The sequence below is a fragment of the Rhododendron vialii genome, chromosome 5a (assembly GCF_030253575.1).
Source record: "Rhododendron vialii isolate Sample 1 chromosome 5a, ASM3025357v1".
Lineage (NCBI taxonomy): Eukaryota > Viridiplantae > Streptophyta > Magnoliopsida > Ericales > Ericaceae > Rhododendron > Rhododendron vialii.
In genome coordinates this window covers 11,571,053-11,580,898 of record NC_080561.1, presented here as the reverse complement: position 1 = coordinate 11,580,898, position 9,846 = coordinate 11,571,053, and positions in this window count along the sequence as shown.

The following is a 9,846-nucleotide window of genomic DNA, read 5'->3' as shown; positions in this document are numbered from 1 at the left end:
TTTTTAAAATTTTTGGTCGGCTCCGATCAGCCTTCCGGTGGCCGGAATGGGCCCGGCGCGGCGTCGGAAATTCGATCGGGAATTCCCGGTCGGTAACTGTAGTCTTGCTCAGGAAAAAAAAAGCCTTTTCTTAAGCCGAGCGGGAAGAAAGAAAAAATTAATACAAATTTATATATCATAAACATTTTTAGGTGGTACCTATGGAAATCATTTGATAGTTGTACTTGTAGTTCCTCTTTAAGAGAGAGAGAGACACAGAGAAAGCCTTCTCTTAAAAATCATGATTTAAACACTGGCTATAACGTTTCGAATCATTCAAAATACTTTTTGTAAGATTAAATGCTTAAAAGTGTTGTCAAGGCTGATGAATAACTGAAGCCCTCACATTGTCATTGAAAAGAAGATTAATCCAACTAAAATATGGTCAAGCTCTAGTAAAAGGAAGGGTGAAAGTAAAAACTGGTAAATCGGACCGAAAATCGAAATCGGACCAAACTGATGGTTCGGTTTGGTTTCTATAGGTAATCGGCTTGGTCCAGTTTGAGTTTTAGCCAAGCCGAAAAAAATTGGTTTGGTCCGATTTGTCACCCTTCCATATTTATGCCCATTGATTGTGCCACTAGAAATAGACATACCATATTTATGTCCATTGATTGTGCCACTAAAAATGCTTCCAAGCTATTGGTATAAAACTAGATGTTAGATTCTCAAATGTCAGGAATACCAACAAAATGAAAGATTTAAGTGTGAAAAATAGGGTCATGCTACAAGAGTCTTTTACTGCCAAGGTCAAACAAGAAGTGACTAGACCAATATTTTTTATAAAATTGGGCATCAAACCGATATATTGGTAATAGAGCAGCACTTAGTTTAATGGGACATTAATCTGGATATAATTAATTAAGGACCTGCAGATTATCTTCCTCCTGAAATTCATAGGTCAAAAAAAAAAAAAAGCAGAAGTAAGAAACCAAATCTGTGGCAATAGAGAGGCTCATTCGACTTTGGGGGTAATGATTTTTGCATTCTGATTTTGTATAATGCACTTTGAAAATTGTCTTTTAGTGCTTAAAATACGAAAAAGTATGCAGTACACACCACACTTACGAATTTTTGTGGCTCATTTTATCTATTTTGGGGCTTATTGTATTGTTGAGTGTGTGGTACACCTTTTAAAAAATTTGTCACTCATTTTATGAATTTTTATGCCTCATTTTGTGTATTTTTATGCCTCATTTTGTGTATTTTTATGCCTCGTTCTATTTTATTTTTATCAGCGACATTGGCTCATTTTATGAATTTTGTGGCCTGAGATATGATTTTTGTGGCGGTTTATTTTATGAATTTTTATGGTATTGTTTACGAATTTCTGTGACCGAATATACTAATTTTTTGTTGTTCAATTATGAGATTTTGTGATGGCTTACAAATTTTAGGGATGTTTGCCCAAGCTTTTTTCTTAGAATTCACACAATATAAATACTAAACAAAAATTATAGAGTACCTTTATAGTAGTATTTTACTCCAGTTTTGTTATATATATAAAATTTTCATTCATAATTTTGAGAAATGCGACCATAATTATTCCCAATACACCGAGTTTTGTGAGTAGCAAATGATAATTTACTAGTATTTCACTAAGGTACCGTGTGTCATTGTCACATCATATCAACAATATATCATTTTTTGTTCTATAACGTTTGAAAGAAAAAAACAAACAAACTGTAAACTTAGAAAAACCAAAGCTAATACTTAAATACCGTTAAACTCTTATCGTGTCCAAATTCAGACTCCGCCAATGCACCTACACTAAGAAGTAGGGGTGATACCGGTCCGGTTTCGACCGGTTTTGGCATGTTTTTCGGTCGAAACCGGTTATCCGGTTTGGAATAAATGTAAGCCGGAACCAGTCGAAATAATCCGGTCCGGTTTCGGTCCGGTTTATCCGGTTTTCCGGTTTCAAGACAGACGGAGAGAAACTATGCACCATTCCGTCGGCATCAACTGCCGGCGCCGGCACCAAGCTCCATCTCAGACCAGATCTGAGTTTGGGGTTTCAAACAAAACTAAAAATCAACAGACATGGAAGAGAGAGAGAGAGTCATCGTATAACAGTCGCCGGCCGCCGCACTTCGCCATCACCACCGAAGATGTGCTGGCCGCCGCACTTTATGTAAACTGATTACAGTAGATGTATTCAATACCCATTGAGTAGGACAATTGGTTTCCGATAATCTGGATCGGGAATTACAGTGTCTTTCTTGACCTTCTTACCAAGCTGAAGGTCAAGTGAAATTGATGAGAGACAGCTGGTCGTTCCTCGTGGTTGATAGGAGATGTGAGAGAGAGAGAGAGAGAGAGAGAGAGAGAGAGAGAGATCATGGATTGGAGTCGGAGGCTGGAAGCGCCGAGTGCGACGCCTGTATTTGAGAGTGAGTGGAATGAAATTAGGGCTTAATTCGTAAGGGTGTGTGTGTGTGTGTGTGTATATATATATATATATAACCGGTCCGGTTTCGACCGGTTTTTAAAATACATAAACCGGAAACCGGTTTTTAAAAATTTTAAAACCGGAACCGGATCGAAATTATTCGACCGGTTTAAAAAATTCGGTCCGGTCCGATTTTTCCGGTTTCGATCGATTTTCCGGTTTCGATTAACACCCCTACTAAGAAGATATCAAACACAATCTTGCAGGGTACACTCTTCTAAATTCAAACTCAAGATCTATACTTTTTCGAGACGCTTATCGCAACTTAATTCACTATTCAAGTGATCTTTAGAGGTTTCATCTACTCCATTGATGCTTTGGCAAGTTCATTATTGCGTTACTCTTATTAGATTTAGTTAAATTGGCTTAGGCTATTCATTTACCGGTGAACAACATCATATGACATTGTTAGGTATACCTAGATATAAAAAAAAGAAGTCTCCAAAGAAAATACGACACCCTATGACATAGATATAACTAGGGGAACTAGATGTAAAAACAAATAGGGCAAATTTCATTGACACTCTCTGAGGTTTACCTTAATGACGGGATACATCTCTCACGTATGAGAAATAACAATAAACTCTCTATAGTTTCCATGTGCATTAATTTCATCGACACCTCCAATCAAACATTTGTATGTCAAAATATACTTGATAGAACGAGCCAAAAGTGACTTACATCTAAAAAAATTCACCATTTCTTTTATGATTTAAATGTGATAAAAACTTATAAACTAGTAGGAGTATCACTTATATTGAATCAAAATAATTTTTTTTACCCATTGGAGGAGCTGTTTTGATCAACTAGGGTAAAATTCAATATTAACTACTTACTTTTACTACTCGAAAAAACCGTTTCTTATTTTTGCTAGAAATTAACATTTAATACTTTTGGATCAAAAATTGAGTATCGTCTGCCATTTAATATATTCTACAACTAAAAAGAGTGAATTTGTCCACATAGTCACTTTTGGCTAATTTTATTACGTGTTAGGTCGAACAGTTGTCGGTTGTGTGTCGATGAAACAAGCAATGAAACCATAGGGAGTTTATAGTCATTTATCATGGATGAAGAGGTAACTATCATTAAGCCAAAACCTTAGGAGATGTCAATAAAATGTACCCGGAAAAATATAAGGGTGTGTTTTTAAAAATAAGTTCTTATTTGTTGAATTAAAATAATGTATTGTGAAAAAAAAACTTGTCTCCTAAAACGAAAAATAAATACTTAAAAAATAAAAATTCTAACAAAATGGGCCTAGCTAAAAGTCCCAAAGAAAATAAATTCCAATATTGCTTCAAGATCACGGTTTATGTCCCCTTTTCGGCATCAGTCCTTATGATTGTGGGATGCATTTGCCTTTTCCCAATCTCAGCGTTTAGGCGTTTAGCCATCTATTTAGTCGGTGGAAAATGACTTACAAATGGCATTTCTGTGCAGAAAAATGCTATGATAATGAGTGTTTTAATTTCGGAAAAAAAAGACAACAAAAAACCACATCATTCTTTCCGAAAAATTACGTGAATTACACCTTACCACCACACCACCTCTCCCAAGGGGGTTCGTGTCCAGTCTAGTGTCCTCCCTCCAGTGTACTGTCCAGTTCGCATTTTGTGGGCCTGAAAATTACGTGAATTACACCTTACCACCACACCACCTCTCCCAAGGGGCTTCGTGTCCAGTCTAGTATCCTCCCTCTAGTGTACTGTCCAGTTCGCATTTTGTGGGCCCGGAAATTACGTGAATTACACCTTACCACCACACCACCTCTCCCAAGGGGGTTCGTGTCCAGTCCAGTAGCCTCCCTCCAGTGTGCTGTCTAGTTTGCATTTTGTAGGCCCATTTCGAGCCCACGTCGATAATCGAAAACTGTTCATCATATATATCTCGTCGAGACGAGCCACCACACCAAAAATCAAGTCCATCAAATATGTATTGATACCTGATATATACACATTTATTTGATAAAATGGTGTTGGGCACACTGAATATAAACCTGTTGGTAGCAAGTTTATATGTTCATATCAGGTATCAATACATATCCGATAGACTTGATTTTTCGTGTGGTGGCTCGTCTCGACGAGATCTACATGATGAACGGTTTCAATTATTGAAGTGGACCATAAATGGGCCCAACAAACGCGAACTGGATAATACACTGGATGGTGGCTACTGGACTGGAGGTGAACCCCTCTCAAGGGAGATGTGGCTCTTAGCCCATCTGGTAGTACGTCTTGCCTTGCAAGAGGAAGGTCCGAGATCGAGTCTATGGAGAGACATCGAATCCTCTTCGTTGTTAACACATTAATTCTCCGCTAACCTCCATTGATATATAGTAAAAATTGGCACCTCTCCCAAGGGCAGAGTGGAATGGAAATGCAAGAATTTAGACCAATCAATTATTCTCCTCTTGGTTGTTTTTTTTTTTTTTTTTTAACTTTTGATCATAATACTTGACTGTTTGAAGTCATTGGAATCTGAAAAATTAAAAAAATGAACCAAACTAGAAAAAAGTTCAGAAAAGCCGTAAATAATCCAACATCTGTATATTTTGAGTTATTCTTCATGATATTATTGTAATATTTAGTCCGAAGTTTATACTTTTTTATTTCTTTAGTCGCAACAGATCGAAAAAGCAAAAAAAAAAAAATGATACATAACCTACAAAAGTTCTTTCAAAAATTGTACTTTAGGCCAACCCATGTTTTTGGTGCTTCAAAATCATGTTTTGATGTGACCTCAAATAAGAGGTAAAAGTATTTTTTCAAGTTAAATTTCGCCCTGTTCATTTCACTTTCAGTAAAACAAGGCATTATCATACTCTCTCTCTCTCTCTCTCAAACATACATCTCTCTCTCAAACATACATCTACACAATGACCCTCTCTCCTCTCATAGATAAATTCACCTAAATGTCCGGAACAATAAATGAAGAAAAAGAAGGGTAGAAAATAACACATTTTATCACAGCTTCTATTCAGGAAAGTGATTTAAATTACCTGAGGAATTGAAGGCATCAATTGATGAGCTAGAAATTGTACTATAGTACTGTCTCCACAAAAGAGCTCTGAGAAGCAACAGAACAGTTGGTGATGGAGCCAAATAAAATTCCAAGAAAAGCTTATTAATACTCCTACTACTTTCTGTCAAAACACCAATTTGCCTTTGAACTTTTTCAAGCTAAGACATGACTCCCATCCACTGTCCTTAAAAAAGTCGGTAGCCTAATTCTCGCCTAAGCGTTAGATGGTGGTCCTACGCCTAAATTAGACAGCCGACTAGTCAGTCGGTGCCTAGTCTCCACCTGGACGCTAGTCGGCCTTTTTTGCCCGACTAGTATCTAGCGATTTCATAGGATACTCTGTCTACTTCTGTCCCCCTCTCCTCTTTTTTCCTTGCTTTCAACCCATTTTGGTGCTTTTTGTGATTACTCCGCCATGTCATTTATCTATCTTTGTTTTATGCCTCTGCAGCCACACACTATATGAGATCGAGCTGGAGTGCTCGTGTTTGGGTAAATAAAAGTTTGTTTGAATTAACTTTGTTTATGTATAAGTACGGAGCGTTTCATATGAGAACCACTGCATTTCAAGTTAAAATGCGGACTACTCAGCTGCCGTTGGATTGTGTTTTGAACGGTCAGGATTCGCGGACAATCTATTCATGTGATTCACGGACAATCTATTCGCATGAATAGATTGTCCGCGAATCCTGACCGTTCAAAACACAATTCAACAGCCAGTACGGTAGTTTGCATTTTAGCTTAAAATGCGGCAGTCCTTAAAAGAAACGGACTGTGTATAAGTATATCTAAGTTTAAAATATATTTTTTGAGATACAAGTTCTCAAATAAAATTAAACACTTCAATGCTCGATTTGATGAACTTATACTACTTGGAAAAACCAAGATATAAAAGTTCGTTGGAATTAGAGCATCTCCAATGGAATAGCTAAAGAGTAGTTTTTGAGAAAATAGGACCCACTTATGAATTAAAAGTGGTCATTTTAGTTTATTGAGTGAATGATCACTTCAATGGAATATCTAAATTTTATTGTACGGAACAAAATATTATATTTTCTTTTTTAAAAAAACAAAATATTATATTAGAAAAGTTTAGCATGATAAAGTGATGTAATTTATTGGCTACTCAATTTTAGCCAAACCATTGGAGAAATGCTCTCACTAGCTAAAATTTTAGCTATTCAATCTAATGAGTGTTTTATAGGGTTCACCGGAGACACTCTTAGTTACTGTTGGAAATTTACGGAATTTCGGGTGAATGAAACCGGGATTTTGGAGGGTCTTCCGAGGCAACCGGTCCCGGGTTCGTTGAATCTGGACGCACCACAATCAATAGACGTATTGATGTGTGTAATCGTAACTCCCGTAACCCCTCCACCTTGATGGCAGCATTACTCCTCCCTCTTGATGGCAGAAATCAATTCAGAATTCAATGGGCAGAATTCATTGCAGGAGTTATTCAGCCCTCCTCCACCCTATAAATTGAGGCTCCACATTTTGGAGGAGCACAAGCAAACTCACAACTTTCCAGCAAATTCTGAAATTCGTTCTTGAGAGAGAGAGGCAGGCGGTAGTCAGTTCACCAAGGCGGTCGACGGCGGTGTTCCGACGGCTTGCGTTTTAGCCGAGCCAACCCTGGGAGGAAGACGCCGAACACGAACCTACAACACCGACGGTAGGCGGCGAATCTTTCTTAAGGAGACTGTGGTATCACACAGGACTCGGTTTGTTTTCTTGGAAAAATCGTTTCGTATCTCGACTGTTCCATTCTGTTTTGTTATTGTATTATGCGTCGATTATGTAATTGTTAAAGTATCAATGAAATTGTTCTCTGGAATTTTCTGTTATTGCCGAAATTTTCCCAACAGTTACATTAGCAAATCCAAATTGAAATATATTTTACAAGATATACTTTAATTTTTTGAATCAAATTGAATGATTCACTGGTCCATTTGATAAGCTTAATTATACAGTGCTTCAAAAGAAACAAGATACTAAAGCTCGACACTTGATCAGCTCGACTAAAGTTCATTTCTAATCGGACTATTAAATACTTTAAATTTTCATATATTTCAAGAATTCGTTTAAGTTTATACTATCACATTCACATAGACAACACTGTGCTCTAACTTCACTCAACTGACCCATGGGCTCCAAAAGAACATCCAAAGTCCAGTGAGGGCTAAGGGGTTTGACCGAGTGAACGTGAAGTTTGGGGCAATATGAAGTTTGCCTAGTCGCTAACTTCAGGGTCTCGGCATTAATCATCAAGGTGCGCTCAAATTGCACTAGCAATCGTAGCCTGGACATAATCTAGTTAGTGTTCTAAAAGTCGACCACCTAGGCCGACTACTCCTCACCTAGGCGCTAGGGGCGATGGTCCAACACCTAGATAGATTAGGCAACTGACTAGCTGGCGCCTAGTCCCCGCCTGGGCGCTTAGGCAGCCGACTAGTTGGTGCCTAGGCGCTACGCGACCCTTTTTCGCCTGACTAACACCTAGCGACTTTTAGAACATTGAATCTAGTGCACACAAACTGGTCTAGAAACAAAACATTATGGAAACAAACTATTCATATTACTTGTTTATGTATGTAGAGTTTAGTTCAGACTTCAGACACCCTACCGGACTTCGCATTGGGAGAAATCACAAGAGATTTTGTGCCATACTCACAATCCACCATCACATAATGCACACAATGTGTGTCCATTGCATGTAGTTATATTGTCACCAGACATAGCAATTGCCAGGTGCATGTACACCAAATTGCTCTCCTTTCTTTTTTTTTTTTATATTCCCGGTCTGAGCCAACTTATGTGTACCATGACTAATCTATGGGACCAATCCCATCATCCACTTGCGAGATTCTCCTTAATTTCTTATTTCTTATTGAAAAAGGAAAAGAAATTTAGAGAAAAAGAGTTACACTTTGCTTGATACAACACATACAATAATTATAACCAAAAATATTATAACCATGTTTTCTTGTGTACACGGATTAATTTAACCACTACAAATGACTTCTCCAAGTCATTAAAATGTTCAAACGTTTCCGTATAGATTACCAATACTTTTTCAATATTTATGCGTATATATTTCAATAGTATCCACAATATATAGGATTTTTTTCCCCCTAAAAGTATAGGATTCGTTTCAAATACTTTTAGTCATTTATCTGATTTTTATAAAATTAATATTGTGGCACATTTTGCGTAGCATTAGAGTAAAATTGCTCAGCATTAGTCAAGAAAAATATACCTAGTTTACATAGAGGAAGACACAAGGATCGAGATGAAAATTGTTCAATTTTCAAGCTCTAATGTAACCCAATCGTACCCGTATTTTATGTTTTTAGACTTTCTTGTATAATCGTATTCATAGCATATCACATTGATATCCCTTATAAGGACAAGAAGGCAATAATGTACTTTTAAGTCTAATTTTGTAATTATGAAAGGGTGCCAAATCAAAAGTAGAAAAGGAGTTGGACAAGACACAACAAATAAGCTTTGAGTGATTAGTATACAGGTAATCTAACAAATTGACCACATAACAAACAGACATAGTAATTGCAAGCTAATCAGAACCAGCCAACGAATCCCTTATCTCCCTTTGCAAACATCAATGACTTTTTTGATGCTATTTTTGGATCTTAAACTTTGTTGGAAATTAAAGAAACTTAAGAAGGGAAAGAAAGAGAAAATGATTAAGAAAGAAAATGTGAAGAAAGTGTAGGAAAACTCTTACATCGCGCAATACTTTGATTTGTTATTTTTGCGTCTCTTTCTTTTCAAACCAAACAATAGAAGATTCAGTTCAAGAAGAAAAAAAAAACACAAACAAACAAATACTTGAAGGTCACTTTTTTAATTCCTCCTCGCATCTTCCCTTCCGTGAGTACGAAACAAGCCCACACACGTAAAAAGAATAAGAGATTTGTCAAAACAAATGTTTTTCAGTTACCCATATAAATAGTAGAAATGAATAGTTTCGATGTTCTATCAATGACAAATTCGAAATCTAAACACATGGTCCGGTTCAGATGCATGAAAATGATGAAAAAATTAACTTTCTTGCAATTTTCTTTGGTATTCAATTACCTAGAAAAGTTGAAAGATTCACAACTTCAATTTTTCCACCGAGAAACACTTTTCTACAAACTACATACTCCTCCTGCAAAGCTCTTTGTCAACGGAACACATACGAGAAAATAAATTTTCTGTTCGTTTAATTCATTTCACTTCACTTGTCTTGATAATACATTTCCCACACAATATTTCCGGCAACTGAATGAAGGTAAAGTATCAGACAATGGTTTCTATTGGCAAAT